At 38.0% G+C, this 14,787-nt stretch overlaps 1 protein-coding gene across 2 annotated transcripts in view; it reads right to left on the bottom strand.

Moving 5' to 3' along the window:
- The window catches only part of klhdc8b (kelch domain containing 8B), a 97,078-nt gene that overhangs the window by 18,181 nt on the left and 64,110 nt on the right, over positions 1 to 14,787 (bottom strand). The window lies entirely within an intron of this gene.

Below are 14,787 nucleotides of genomic sequence, written 5' to 3' on the forward strand. Positions count from 1 at the left end.
ACTCTTTGCAAGTCATAAGAAATGTATAAATATAGCAAAAACATAAACATGTTTCAAGGGAACCCAAAAATTAAGAAAATCTGCAATAATTGAATTTATTTACTATTGATTTCCATTTTGTAGTTATTATTTCTCTTTGTCCTTATTTGTCTTTTTTTCTGTTTTCTGTCTGAACACTGCTTGTTTAAATACTTTTGAGATTAAGTAAAAAAGCCAGTTTAAAAATGTGTGAATGTGAACGTTCTGCAGGCAGAGTTTCCTGCACAGGTTTATCTTGTCTGCATCCTTTGACAGCACACCCACGCTATTAAACCAAATTACAACATAACCTTCACTGGACAATTTAATCAACCAATTAAATTTCTGATTTGTAGCCAACGGGGATTTTTGCACAGCTGCGTGGCGTTTGCGCTAACCTGCGCTGATCCTGAAAACAGCTACAGATGGACGTGAAATTGCCACGTTAATGTTCGTGCCCTTTTGTAAGAAAGGCATGAAGTAAAAAGATGGTTGTTGCTAGTCAAATAACAACTGGAGATCTTTAAGTGAACTCTGGTATGCCTGAATATGTGGGTCTTTAATCATCCAGATTATGTTTACAGTGGGTTTGCTGCCCAGTGGACAATATGAGAAGTTTAAGTGATACGTCTGATGTATAATTTAAACATGACATATATGTGATCTGTACACTATTAGCATTGTTTAACCATAGCAGAATGGCGTAGTCTCTTCCTCTGCTATTTGTTTTACAGTGCATTCGGCATACAGCGCTACATGCTGGATAGCTCGCTGGATAACTGGCAGCTCAGACTGGTTAGCTCTTTGTTCCAAAGTCCTAAACTACCACATGTTGTGACTCAGTGACCAAACCACGTGGTTTGGTCTGTTTACATACTACTTACCCAGAGAACCAGGTTGGAGCTGCGTTATCTCCATTGAAAATAAATTTGCTTAATGGAAACAGGCCAATTAAAAAAAAAAAAAAAACTTTTTTCAATGAAAAATGTTTGGCAATACGATGAGGTGGGGTTTTCTTGGCCATATCAAAATGGGTTTATTTTGCTAAATTGCAATGGAAACACTTTGTTTGCTTTATGAGTCACATGATCAACAACTGGATGTTTCCATTGGTGGAAACCATGAAGAAGACGACGACAGGAAGTACTTGAAGCATGATGGCTCAGAATGTTTTTTAAAAACTTATCACATGAACTAAAATATTCACATGTAATTTTAATTTAATTTCTTATTTGATGGAGACACCTCAAATGCAAAATAGTGTTTTTTCGACACTACTGAATTCTTGACAAAGTTTTGTATTTGTAATGGAAACGCAGCTACAGTAAAAGTCTCGCCAGCTTTAAGCTACTTGTACAACAGTGCACAGAAGATCTGCTGCTTTAACTGCATCCAGCAATTTTCAGAGTTTTGTTTTTATTGGAAACCATAAAAAACCTGATAATTATTTGCTCCTCTCTTTTAGAACTGTGTGGTTGTAACATGACAGATGTGTTAAAGTTCTGATTACTTTTGCGAGGCATCCTTAAGTGTTAGACTTCCTAAAGTAATGAGTGTGGCTTCAATTCTGAAATCCGCTGCCATTTCCTTTAAGAAGCGGAGCACGCTTCCAAAAATAGGTTTCAATGGAATATTTCTTCATGCCTCACCTAGATGTGTCTCTTTGCCGCACTCTGGCACAGTGTAATGAATGCTGCACTTTTTCCCGCCGTCTAACAGAGCCCTGAACGCACTTCAAACACCTACAGAAGCTGCTTTTTGTTGCCGTTGGAGTCTTTGGGAGCTGGAAGCGATTGTAGCCTAGACACCGCTCTCCTTCTGTAGAAAAGTTTGCGTCAGCCTCGTGGGAAGCGAACCTCACAGCCGTGGTGCACACACAGGCGGCATGGCAGCTTTACTTAGAGACAAAAAAAACAAACAAAAAAACGGAAATCTGATTTACATTTCAACGTAAGTTGGTAATCTGAGATAACGTCAAGAAGGTTTTCACAGGGCTCAGCTGTAGAGATGTTTTAATTCATAACTCAATGTGACCCACGGTGAAGTTGTGAGGAAAGGAGAACAGCAGCATACAGCTCCGACAGCAACCTGGGCCTTATTGGAATAATAAATGGTCCAACAGCCACCTGGGTGCACATCTTAATGGCAAATGTAGCCCAACTCCGAAACAAAGCAGCTTGGAGACGAGGCAGCTGCTGTTTTCGTGGCTTAATTACACTGCAGAACATTGTTCCACTGCAGCGCCTCCAGGTATTTTACAGGCATCTCATTTTAACCCTCACCCAGTATTTATCTATAATCACTACATTAACGTTAGCTTTACAAATACGTCCACATGTGCAGCTTCACTTTCCTGCACAACAATCACACAGACTTTAAAACACAGTTAGCTAGTGAATTAGCACATAACAAATTATTCTCCATTATCGTGATGCGTTCTGTGACACCGGACCATTAGCAGAGGACAGCATGCTGGTATGAATTTATTGGCTGATAGGTTTGTTTGCCCAGGGGAGGCCAGAGCTATTTGTCTGTAACAGAACATCTTGTTGCATCAGCGTGGAAAATATTAGCCAATCACAGCTGAGCTGCGGCTTAATGTGTCATGCTTTACTGTCGGAGTCCAACTGCAGCGCTGCAGTATTTCTATCACGGCATCACCTTAAATACTCAACATATTCTTCTATTTTTTTCCTCCCATCAGATTTCCCAGCTGCAGTAGTAAAGATCTGGATCAGGTTACACCACCTGAAACTTTTTCATGTTGTCTGTCTGTCTACATTTCTTTAAAAAGATTTATATTTTTGGCCTGAACCTTTTACATACATTTCTATAGTTCTATGGGCTCTAAACATGGAACCTGCAAAAACATCAGATTTTAAGAAAGTTATCATGGAGACCAGGAGTTCAGTCACTAATAAAAGATTATTAATATTATGTTTAGTTTATTTACAGATCAAATGTTTCTTGTTTCAGTTCTTTATTTTGGCTACATTGTGACGTCTAGTTGAACATTCGTTCAGGCAGGGAGTCTGGGAGAACGTGGGGGAACATGTCAGTTTGCTTCTGATAACTTCTGTGGGTTTAATTTGAGTTTGCTAATTGAGTGTTAACCTTTCCTGGTGTCTCCTGAGCAGGAAGGAGCAGCAAAGGGAGACAAAAGCTCCAGGTGCTGCTGAAAGCTCCTGGAGTTTACTGTTAGGAGAGTTGATGCTCTGAGGAGTTATAAGTTTAATTTATGCTTTGATTGACCTTAGATTAGTTCAGTTTACTGATTTGCAAGCATGTGAATATTCACTGGTACCATTTATTGTTTTTGCGTTAGGTTTGTGTGAATAATGCTTGTTTCTTGTTTTGTTTTGATTACCCCTTTACTTAGTATGAGTGGTGAAATTGCCCCAGGTATAAAAGCCAGCCTCTTTGTCTCACTGTGTAATTGGTGTCGGTGCAAATGTAACATGCAGCTGTGAATAAATCCACCTCGACTGCAGTTTGTTGTCATGCTTCCTTTTTAAACCCTGAGCCTCTGCCGGTCGAAGTGACAGTGAATATGCAAACAGATCGACAGACAGGGAGGATAAAGATTGATGGACAGATTGATGGATGGATAAATGGAGGGATTGCTGGATGTATGGTTGGATTGGTAGATGAACAGATGCAGGGTGGGACGGAGAACTGACTGGTGCATTGATGAACAGATGGGTTGACAGATAAATGTCAACCCATCTTTTTAAATGTGGAATTGTTCTATTTCCATGATAATATTAGTAAATGGCTGAATTGATAAAGCAATTAGACAATAGAACTCTAGAACCAAATTTTCCCCTACTCTGAAGTAAGTTTTCCATACTTCAGAAAAATATGTCAATCAGAAGCTTTCTAGGATTTTCTAGAAAAATAAATGCTGGATATGTACAAAATATGTGAAACCTTGAAATGTAATCTTTTCCAAAATAACTATATGTCAAAAATATGTTCTAAACTACATGAGATCCACTTCAACCATGGACTCACTGAACATATCGATCAGTGATCTGATATATTACTCTAAACCAAAATAGGAATAATAACAGTATCTACCGTTGTGTGGGGGCACAGAGTCAGACTTTCTCCAACAACACATGCGCTGCGCTTTGCAGCAGTAACTGCTGTAAAGCGAAGCAGAACACAAGCTGATGCTTGAAATGGGAGCATTAATGCCAACCTAGCCATGTTGTCGATATATTTGGCAACTTTCAGCAACACCCATCCCTAAAAAACATTAACTAGAATCATAACTAGCTATTCTCTCTGGTTTATTGGTCGTAAAACAGGAAAGCACCGATAGAACTCCAGTTACAACAAGTGGTGGGAGCTGCAGTGAGCTCTGCCCAGCCTCAGCGTTAAATGATTAAACATAAGGGACATCATGGATCTGTTTCTTTGCTCTTCATTTTTACATTTTTTCTGAAGTATTGGATCAGGACTCAGTATTACCCATTGCTCAAAAGCAAAGGGCTCGGACTTGGAGCCAATAAGTACCAAAACTAATACGGCGATGTGTATATATTTTGTTATTACAGATATAAAACTGCTAAGAAATGCCACAAGAAATGGTCTTTTTTTTCCCCATTAGTAGTTGACCTTGACTTTCCATAATGACCTTGGTTAATGACTATTTTCAGCAGAAGAAAATCCCTTTTTGTAATTATGAGATTATGAAATACTGTGGCATACCGAGACTGAACAAGAACACAATAAAATGAAAAAGCATGGAAAGTAACTGGGACTCGCTTCTTACACAAACCAATGCAGTCAACTACATCATGTCAGAATTTCCCAATGCAACTAGACACACTGTACTGTGAGTGCAACTTTATTAAATAATGCACAAGGAAAGCAGGTGAACTTGTATTATTTATAGCTCAAGTTCAACAATTACTACAGAGGCTGTTAGGAGGCGGTTCTGTTCGTATTCTTGGGTTGTACAAGGACTCCATTAGGGGTCCTTGTACATCCTGTAAACCTTCCACATTAATCAAATTTTAGATGAACCAATCTGCCTAAAAGAGGTGAAATTTGAGAATGAAATGGGTATAAAATTCATTTCACTTTTATTGGTACTTAAATCCAATAATAAACCCAACCCAGGCACCATGACAACTTTGGAGGTTGTTGTGTGGGAAGCTGCTGTCATGGAAATGTCCCCCGGTTTGACCGACAGGGTCACGGCGATGGATTAGTGTTGATTTCTGGTGAGGCCATAACAATCCGCTGTACGTCTGGGGGACCGAGTCTGATGCTTGTTTTTCACTGACCTGTCAAGAGCTGCAGAACTAAGAAAAAAAATACATTTGAGACCTGAAGTTTTTCTCGAAAACAAATCATTCAAATGCAACGTCAACAGCAAAGTGTCACTGAGAGGGCGGATGAGTAACACCAGTCGACGTGAGAGAATAGGTAGGAAAGCAGAAGCTTATGCAGAGAGCTTTCTTTCAACTCTGTATCCAAGAACAGAAATGTTCTTGTTTCACGACAGACAGCAGCCAGGAAGAGTAACTACAGCCAAAACAAAAGCGTGTGCATGTTACAGGTCGAAGCGAGCTGACAGGACCGGACAGGACCGGACACGTACTTTGTTTGGACCTGTCTGCTGGATTTCTGGATCTCATTGTGCACTGACATTTAGCTCATCATTCTTTAATAATACAAAAAGGTCCAAGAAGGGAACCAGGCCACCAAAAACTAACAAGGAGAACTGTCAGAGCAGTGGAGAGACAGAGGAAAGATCCGACAAGAAACAGAGGGAACTGAGCTGTGGAGGTGATGAGTGATGGTGGATTGTCAACAGATGGGAGGAGATGGAGGAACAGAAATTCAGAAGCCAGAAAAGACAAAAAGAACTCAACCCAATAGGAGAATGAGCCAAGATACCGAACTAAAAGGCGAAAAACAAAAAGGAAACAAGAACTGAAACCAAAAAAGTAGAGCCATGATTGAAGACTAAACTCAAATCATGAAAAACAAAAAACTTCAACTCTAATAGCACGACAAAGTGAACTTAAAACCAACGCCCAAAGAGAGATCTTTTGGGTGTCTTTGGTAGAAAAGCAAAAACCAAACATGAAAAACAAGAATCCAACCAGAAATATTGAAGATTTGGACGGAGTTGAAACCTGCTGGTGTTCAAATCCAACATTTTTTCGCATTCCTCTTTGGTGAGATCAGTGTGGTTCCTCATGCCTCACTGGGTCAGAACTTTCAGGAATTCATTCTAGAAATATCAGAAATGACTGTGATTATGAGTAATGTTCTTGGGGTGAGTTCACACCAGCCCTGTCTAGTCCGCTTTAATCAAACTCTACTTAGTTTACTGCAGGGCATTCTGGGTAAATACAACCTAAGCAAACGTGAGTAGCGCAACAACATGGCCCGAAGTCTTTTCACCAAAGACAAGAGAGAAATCCCACAGCCGTTCAAATCTCATGCCACTTCATTTTTGTTTACATTCTGTGAAGAAGAAAGTTATATTCAGTATTTTCTTCTGAGGTTTTCATGTTGTTTCCTTCAATAGTTCTTGGTGCAGCACCACCACAGGCGAGAGTGTGAACAGGTTTTTCAAAGACTTTAGTTCATTTGACACAGTGCAGTGTACGCAGGAGCTCAGAGCAGAACAAATGTTGCAATTTTGGTCCCCCGATCTATCAGAGTCTACCAGACTACCAGGTGTGAAAACATCCTCACACACAATGTATTCAGCTTTTCTTTGTGGGGCCTTCAGTAAACAAACCACCTGATTAGTAGTCATTGTTTCCTGCTGAATAGCACCTGATTGAAATTATTTAACTTGCCAAGCCCAAGTCTGCGAGCCGGCAGCTGCTTTCCAACAAAAATCAAGCTGATCGCATCAGCTCCAGAGAGAAAAAGCGGACACGATTCGAACAACAGTCAGGATGAAAAGCAGTGTCCGAAAAAAACAAACTCCGAATTAATTTGGAAAAGGAAGCGCCAAAGATCACTGACCAGTTGCATAACTGGACTGTTATGCAACTGGCAAAACATCTTTCAGTGACGTATTTACTGAAATCAAATCTCCATTTATTGATCAATACGACTTGACATGATTCCAAACATGTAATTTGGGTTTGTGGAAGAAGAAAAAAAAAAGAGATAAAAAGAAATAGCAAAAATCTTTCTGTTAAAGGGGGAATGGGGGGGGGGTTGTGTAAAATCAACCTTTTTGAGCTTTATGTTATGTTGTGATGTTATGTTTTCATCATAAAACATACCTGCAGTGTTGCTTTGATTCTTTTATGCATGTTTGAGAAATCCAGGAATGAAACGTATGCTTAACACCTACTTAAGTTATTTTGAAAAGTCGCTTTTCATTTGACAAAAGATTAAAAGTTTTGATTTATTGAATATGAGTGAATACTGCAGGCTGCTAAACTGTATCCATAACTGGATAACCTTTAATTCATCCTTCTTAAGCAGATTACACCAAACAATAAGAGGCCATGGAGTTCAAAGTGTTTCAGGAAGCCCAGTTATCTCTTCACTCTAAATTCATAGTGTATGAGTTATTATACAGTTTTAAAGTAACTGTGTGTGACTCGCCTGATGAAGCAGAACCAAACCAGTCGATCAAAGCTGCAGGATGTGGGCTGAACATAGCCTGTAATGCTGCATTACGTAACAATCAGGAGGCTTCAGAGAAATCAGGAACCATTAACGCGTAACAAGGTAGGGAGAAACAGGACTACACTGCCGGTATTGATCTTATTAGGAGGAGTTTCTGGCAACGCTGCTCTCAATGTTCATCAGATTTCCATTTTGACTTTATACATAACAATCGCAAGCAGTAAGTGGAGCTATATTTGACTAGAGTTGGATTCCAGCCTCCTGTGTAATTGCCTTGACATGAGAAAAGCCTGCTACATATTGTAATTATAGCTTGAATGAAGATGGATATCGGGTCTTTCAAAGTTAATGGGATACATTATTAAATTAAACACTTGAGTTGTTCTCGCTAACCGGAAAGCGAAGGGTGAAGGCGTGACGAAGTCTGGCATCCGTCGGGTCAGCCGGAGGTTGGTCCGAGCTGGAGAGGGAAACCGTTTGGATCAAGAGGAGATGATGGTAAAACATGAACGTTTCAACGCAAAAGAGGGAAATTCTGCAGCTGATCAGCTGGGAGATTTTATATAGTTTATAACTTCACACCAGAGCACTACCGAGACAAACCTTGCTGTGTCTTTTGACTTTTTATTACGCTTTTACTTTTTCTGCAATTAAAATGTTTCTTCAGATGCTTCTTTTGATTAATCATAAATCTTTATTTATGGTGCGCCACTGATGTTTAGCTATATTGTAGCCACAGGTATTTGCAGATTTTTTTCATAGAGCACATATACTGCATATTCATTAGAAAATACAGGTTCTTGAAGTTGAAATACTTGTGCTACTTAAGTATTTCAATTGCCTGCGTTTGCAAAGCAGTCAATTCAGACACCACTTTTCTTCTTTTTTTTTTCCTTTTTGCTGTACCCTCAAAAGCAGAAATAAGGAAGACTAGATGTTAGCTAACCTGGTGAAAACCAGCCCCTGGTTCTATGCTTCACTTCATATAGACAGTCTGGACTCTCCACTGCTGATAAACAAATGTCTCCTGAAGACATGTACTTTGTTGAAGTTTTAGATTTTACCCAATAGTTAACATTTTGCAGTGATGTATGTAAATTTGATGTTATAAAGTTTACTTGAAACTACCTATGCTGTAAAAAAAAAAAACATCCTCCACTGCAAACAGAGGACTGTCGATCTGAAACAGATAACTGTTAATGTTGATTCAGCATTTGGAAGTGTAACCAACATGGACTGAACGTCTTCATTCACTTCCTGTGCTGCCATTCAGGCAGACTACAATTCTAAAGCAGGACAGAAAATTGACGTCATTGTTCACGATTTCTCCGTCTTGTAGTATATTTGGTATTTAAACAAATAAAATAGGTAGTTATGAGTGTTTTTAGATTGGGTCTCAAGTCTTTGATAGGCTGGATCCATAACCTCTATGGATACTGGAGTTCCATTTTCTTTTCCCTGAAGATGAATGGCAGCAGGTGTTTCCTGTTAGTCAAAATGCGGCCATACTGTGGATCCCTTTGGGAGGTTCTATTTCTAAATGAATGCCACAAAAACTGCAAAGATTTAGTCCCTTGCTAAACAGCACATCAGCATCTGGACATTTTCAATGTTTCCCATCTGTTCCAGACAGGGTGGGAGAAAAAGTGAAATGTCTTTAGATTAGTTTTTCTTTCTTTCTTTTCTTTTTCTTTTGCATATTTATAACAGTTAAGTTATTTATGAACCTGGTAAGCATTGGATCATTGTCAACATGTCCTGATGTATACCAGACTGACAGAGGGTGTCCTGTCTTTCCACCATTACTACCTATCATCACAGAATTAAAAATGCCACTTATTATAAGTAGCTTTTGCTTTTCAAAGAATTGATAAAAACATGGAAAGCCCTGTAGACCTCAGAGTTTAAGAGGCTGAAACACGATTAACAACGTATGACACTCTATTAGCTCTAGCTGTAGCATTGTGCTGTAATGGATGCGATTGCTATGTGAGTTATAGATGAGTACTACAATTGTTTCCATACAGAGCGATGGATGAATACTCCACAGACATCTCAGGAAACAGGTGATATTTTTAGACAATTTGGACTTAGATCAAAAGTTTTGTATGCAACGGATTTCTCTGCTTCCGCTTTTAGTTTTCTGAAATAAGTGTTTCCATGGCTTATTTGAATAATGAAAAATACCATCTGAGGAAAATATATATGAATGGATTTAACTGGGTCCTTGGAAGAATAATTTTCATAAAACAACCTATGACTATTTAATTCTGTAGAAATGCCTTTTCAAAGTTTAATTTCTGACGGATGAAAAAATGTTTTCCTACAAAATTAGGGCAAATTGTTTAATTTATTTAAATGCATTTAATCAAGAACAGAACAGAATGTTGCATGATAAAACAATGAGGCCGCTGCTTTGTGCCTCCAAAGCAATGGCCTCTGTTTTCTGTTTGAAAATTTCAAAGATTTTTTTTAAAGACAACAAAAAAAGTATAAACATTGTTAAGAAAATAAATTTAAAATATGCTAGTTATAAAAACTTAACCATATGTTCAATATTAGATAAAATTAATAGTGTTTTGAATAAGAAAATTCACTCCAAATTGTATCCATGGTTCAATTAGCGTAATCTCTTAAGTAGGATATTTCTATTGAAACATATTACACTAAGTTGAATTAAAATAACTTAGCTTGTAGTTCTCTATAATTTAGAACACAGCTAGTTTCTCTGTGGACTGAGCAGGCATTCACAGGGGGTCGTGGCTCTGTGTGTGAGTTTAACCTTTTGGCCAGTTTGATAAGATTTAACAGCTGGTGCAAAACAATCTGGTCCTGCCAACAGAGTAGAGCTTCCTCTCGGGACAGGGTCAAAAAAACATGTACGACCAAAAAAAAAAAAAAAAAAAAAAAAAAAAAGCACTTCTGTTTGTTATTGATTCCCCATAAAAAATACATCACTAGCTGAATTGCTACAGTCAGCCACAACGACAGTGGCAGAAAAAGAAAATGACTTTGTTGAGCTTATTATAATGCATTGCACTGCTGGGGATGCCAGGAATCTCCAGATAATGGCTAGTTGATCTAAACACAATTGCTTGCTGGACTCTACTTTCTGCTGAAAGATGTACTGCCAAAGCAGGACAGCAAGAGTGCAAACAGAAATACCAGAGTGCCTCTGATAAGCATTTAGTGATTTAAATTGCTCTATTTCTCTGACCTTTTTTTTTTTACGCTGTTGCAAAGAGAATAATGGGAATCTGTATGTTTTTTTTGTTTGTTTGTTTCTGGGGGGGGGTTTCTGTCATTTTTACAGAACAAACATCTGACATTTCTACAGAGCTGTGTATACTTCCCAGAGAGATGGAGCTTCTGAGGACGAGCGATCTGGGTGCCACTCCTGTTCGCTAAAGCACATTATAGGGAAAGGAGGCATAAAATAGATTTACTGAGGGATAATTCATCTCTCAGGTCACATCTCTGTTGGATTATTTTCCAAAGACCTCAAAGACATTACTCAGATCCGATTCATTTCCTGCAGATAATTTTAAGGCCTCCTTCTTCTTTTTTCTTTTTTTTTTTTAAACATTAGTCCTCTACTTGTCCCCCATTCACAGTTACCCAGAAGGACACTCTCCTCACTACGCTGAAAAAGAACAAGTTTATAGGGAGCCTATTTTGTGCTTGAATGATTAATGCATCTGTGTTAAATGACTTAAAGAAAATTATCAGAAAATGGCCATGGTGAAGAAGTGGAAAATAGGTGAAATAAAAAAAAGACACAAAAGCTTAAGGGGTTGAGAAAGGCTGAAAAACTTTAAAAAGGCAGAAATGTCTGGATCCTTTGAACTAAAACAGTCCAGCACTTCTACTTTTACTCTATCGGATTGAAAATATTTTTTTGTCAAATCATAATTTTTGCCTGTGTTTATCTGACTTGCTTAATTTGTTGAGGAGCACAGATGGAATGGTGGTACACTGAAATTGCAATTTCATCTAAAGGCCATGCAGTCTTAGATTGAAATGAACAGCAAGTGAAAATCTGAAGTTAACAAAGGGGGAAAAAAATCTATTACGTACCGTTCTATATATACTGCTCAAAAAAATAAAGGGAACATTTCACTTTAATTTTGTGTGTGGCTCCAAATCCAGGCCTCCATTGGTTAATAAATTTGATTTCCATTGATGATTTTTGTGTGATTTTGTTGTCAGCACATTCAACTTTGTACAGAACAAAGTATTAAATGAGAATATTTCATTCATTCAGATCTAGGATGTGTTATTTGAGTGTTCCCTTTATTTTTTTTGAGCAGTGTACATTGGTCTGAAGGTTCTAACTTCAAATGCTAATCAACAGCTGCTTTGCCACTACAAATGTGTGCAAGTCTGTATATTTTGGTAATCTTTTAAAAACACAATTTTGCAATTGAGGTGTTTCTATTAAATATCAAATGAAGCTAAAATCACATGTGAATAAGCTTGTTCATGGTTCATGATGGCAGCAATGGATGGACACAGTTCTATAAAATCAGGAGACGTTGGCGTTTTATTCAGGCGAAGCGACAAGCCCTTATGCTTGGCAGCAGCTACATATGCAGCGTTTTGGGAAAATTGTAATCTGAGATTTTACAGAATAGCCATGGATTCAACATGCAGGAATGACACACAACCTTTAATGGACTGTGTGATGCTGTGAGAAGAAAAAAAACCACTTCCTGTTGTCTTACTAGTCGTTTTCACCAGTAGTAGCATCCGCCTGATGATGCAAAAAGTGTTTCCATCTCAGTTTTGTGAAATACATCTCGACATGGCTGAAAACCCACCTCATCTTAGCACAAAAAAAGGTTTTTTTTAAAATTGGTGTGTTTCCATTAAGCAAATTTATTTCTGTAATTTCAAGTTGCATAATTTTATGGAAACAGCTGCAGAGCTCTATGAACAAAGTGACTGACAGCTTTGATATTTTATATACCGTACCTATTTTCTTCTTTTCTCTCTTTCTCATCTGCTCTTCAGTCACTTTGTGGCCTTTAACCTGTCGGGTAATGCCATGTATGTCTGATGTGAACATCTGCTGCCATGAGACTCTAAATCAGTGTTTCTCAACCCTGGTCCTCACCGCCCCCCCCCCCCGCCCCCCCCCCCCGCCCCCGCTCTGCATGTTTTAGATGTGCCTCTATTCCAGAACAGCTGATTCAAATGATTGCATGACCATCGAGTACTGCAGAAGCCTATTAATCACCCAGAGATACCAGGACCAGGGTTGAGAAACACTGCTCTAAATATTGCATTAGCATCAGCAATGCAAGTTCATAACACTTGGAATATATTAGACAACTATTATTGCTCTTCAAACAATCCTTTGCGATAGGACTATTGCACAATAAAATTGTGATGACGATCTTCGCGGTACATTGTGAAGCCTTCTTCTTTCGTATCTTAATCTTGAAGCCTAACGAATCACTTCATGTCTACAAATGTTCTCTGAGCATGATGGTACATCATTATTTTATCTTGGATCTGTTCTACTGAACCTCTCTGGACAGGAACCACAGCAAGTGGTTCCAGGACGATGCATCAAGTCCTCTAGAATTGGGTTTTTGTGTGTGGCTGCTGAAACATGGACAGAATCACCTAAAATGTGTGAAACATACCATGAGGGAGAGACAGTGTCCTGTGATGGAATATTGATTATAACGGTTGCTTTGCAGCTGCAGTTTTTAGGTCAATAAGTTCCAACAACAATATCTGAAACTTCAATATTTACTTGCTATTTCATCACTACTTCATTTGTCTGTTTTGTGACTTTGTTGTGATAGATGAAGGTAAAAATCAACAGAAATAGGTGTAAACATGTCCTTTGATTGTGTTGAATAACGAGGAGCAGCAAAATGAAGCTGGCCTCCTGGGAGAAATAACAATAAACCAAATCAATAAGCAATAACAAAACAATTAGCAATTGAGCAAATGAATTAATCATCTGTGTCTTGATACGGCTGCTTACTCACAAACTATTGTCAGATTTAAGATTTACCCCAAAAAGAGAGAAACGTAGCAACATCAAAATAAGGATGCTGAAAATGTTTTAAAGCTCAGTTTAAAGGTAAAAAGGCTCAAAACTTGAGAGAGCGTGAAGAAATAAACAGAGAAAAAGTGTTTGTCTTCTTATGGATATATATATATATATATATATACCGTGTTTCGTTTCTACCAAGGTTCTTTGTCTGATATATATATATATATATATATATATATATATATATATATATATATATATATATATATATATACACGGTGGCGAATCTATTTTTAAAAAAAGAAAGGAAGAAAGAAGTAACGCTAGTAGCTATGAGTTCTGGGACTTTATTTATTCTTTAGCTGCCATGTCTATCCTCCACTAAATATATTTTTGTATTTATGTCTTAAATTGACCAACTTTTAACATTTAGAAAAATCTGTCTCAAGGCAAATATAATCAGTTATATGCATGATTTTTCTTCTAAGAAGCAAGCTTTGCCCTTCAAAAACATTCACATACATAAAAACCCTTCCATGAGGAAATGATGGAGCAAAACACAAGAAGGAAAAAACATGAGTCTGTAAAAAATAGTTTGAATCCTCAGGCATATATTCCTACACCACTTTTTAAAAAGTTTCTCTTTTCGTCTTGACAAGCAAACACTTCATACATCACTTAGCTCAACTGTCAATCTTTGCTTCCCTTTGTAAAGTGAGGGGAATGACTAATTGTTCAACAATGACTCCGATGTGCATTAAAATTCATACTTTATGAAGAAAAAATAATAAAGCCCAGAAGTCACAGACTGGACCCTCTAATGGAGCTGACATATGCCTGAGCTGACCTGCTGTTACTCCATGCTGAAAAACAGCTAATCAGATTTGCTGTCGTCAAGCTGGTCTGGGCATGTCTGGTCCCACTGGTGGGACCACAAATCTGCATGCTGTCATTCAGCAGATACTTTCATCTAAATGAGCATATAAGCCTTGTTTCAAGCAAAGTAAATGTTGGGTTTATGTCATTGGGGTCATAAGTTTTTGACCCATTTCGTTGGATTTGAGAAGAGAAAAGAAGGAGCCATAATTTTAACCCAAAGACGAGATCTTTTTTTTTTTTTGAAAAGTAACCAACTT

Source organism: Poecilia mexicana, unplaced genomic scaffold, assembly GCF_051168715.1.
Source record: "Poecilia mexicana isolate PSO_F unplaced genomic scaffold, ASM5116871v1 scaffold_7, whole genome shotgun sequence".
Lineage (NCBI taxonomy): Eukaryota > Metazoa > Chordata > Actinopteri > Cyprinodontiformes > Poeciliidae > Poecilia > Poecilia mexicana.